Source organism: Aplysia californica, unplaced genomic scaffold (assembly GCF_000002075.1).
Source record: "Aplysia californica isolate F4 #8 unplaced genomic scaffold, AplCal3.0 scaffold00369, whole genome shotgun sequence".
Lineage (NCBI taxonomy): Eukaryota > Metazoa > Mollusca > Gastropoda > Aplysiida > Aplysiidae > Aplysia > Aplysia californica.
The window spans coordinates 718,107-719,516 of record NW_004797639.1 but is presented as its reverse complement, the minus strand read 5'-3'; the positions used below and the strand labels follow the sequence as shown (position 1 = coordinate 719,516).

General features: G+C 51.1%; 1 long non-coding RNA gene across 1 annotated transcript in view; it reads left to right on the top strand.

Annotated features, from left to right (window-relative positions):
* The first annotated feature begins 105 nt into the window (after positions 1–105).
* The window catches only part of LOC118478109, a 26,025-nt gene continuing 24,720 nt past the window's right edge, over positions 106–1,410 (top strand). Inside the window, exon 1 of the long non-coding RNA XR_004858813.1 lies at positions 106–698. This is a non-coding gene — a long non-coding RNA (uncharacterized LOC118478109). The remainder of the gene's footprint in view (positions 699–1,410) is intronic.

Here is a 1,410-nt window from a genome sequence, read left to right as displayed (position 1 = left end):
AGAGAGAGAGAGAGAGAGAGAGAGAGAGAGAGAGAGAGAGTGAGAGAGAGAGATGGTTCACAGCTACGGTGGTGTTATCGACGATTGCCGGGTGGGTACGGGCGGGTGGCGGGTGGTGTGTTGACACACACCTCAAGACTCGGGCGGTCTTCATCGAACTGTGGGTAGTCTGTTCGAGGACACAGCACTACTAGCCCTGCTTTCTCCCCGGCTCCCTCTCCCTGTGCGGTGCGCGCGCGTGTGTCTGTGAGTGCGTGCGGTTCCAGAAGTGCTCGTGTTGGTTGGCGCAGAGTCGTCGTTGTCTCGCGGTGGAGAGAGGGGGGGATCCTTGTTGTACCACCATTCAGCTGGCCGCCATTTTCATAATGAGCTTGAGGGAAGGCCTTCCTCAGGGGAATAACGTCAGTGTACGTCAGCGAGGGGACATGAATATTCATTAGGTGCCTGCCATATTGGAGCTGGAAGGGAAGTTTGTGGTGAGCGGACACACAGGCACACACGGGCCAGCCAGAGACCATGTCGGGGGGTGGACAGTACTGAACTCTCCAGGATTTATAACAAACGTTCCCCGTGTGCTGGAGGCCAACAGGCAATGGCTTCCCTCCCCCGCCTAGCTCTGTTCTTAGCCGTTTCTCTTATCACAGAGCACTGCCACGGTACCAGGACTTCTCTACAACCCTTCCCTTTGGGTACTATAGGTGAGTACCTTCGACCATTGTACGTGTACGTTTGTCTTGTCACTGAGCTGCATGTCGGCGCCATATGTCAGTGACAGACTCACCTCAGACTCATAATTATCCAAGATAGACTTATGACAGACCCCCAACACGCTGACAGCAGGCTATATATTTTACCTACTCACTATATCGTGACGTCACAATTCTCACGCACGTTAGCACAGCACCAAAGCCTAGACTGACCTCATTTCGCCCATCCTTGTCTCTTAAGTCAACAAACCTGGGCACTTGTGGACACACACCTGACGCGCTACTATCTGTGCCATAGTTCTCTTTGGGCCTTTATAGAGGAGACTACTGAGAAATGATACCAAGACAGAGGTAAACACATGACGTGAGTACAGTGGTGTTGTTGAACTACACACCCTGTCAAACCATGTCGAGACTCAATTCGTTTTGGCCTACAATGATTTCTCCCCCTAACTTTGCCATGTTCTCTTTCCATGAGAGAGAGAGAGAGAGAGAGAGAGAGAGAGAGAGAGAGAGAGAGAGAGAGAGAGAGAGAGAGAGATTAATGGGTGCCGATGCTCGAGAAGACCCTTGTTTTGGTTTGAATCTGAGAGTCCGCCATGTTGGAAGTGTTATCAGTGAGTGAACTCTTAACGAGATGTTGGGTACCCTTCAAATAGCCTTATAGTATGGAACAGGTCAATAGCTGTACTGAAAGGAAAGG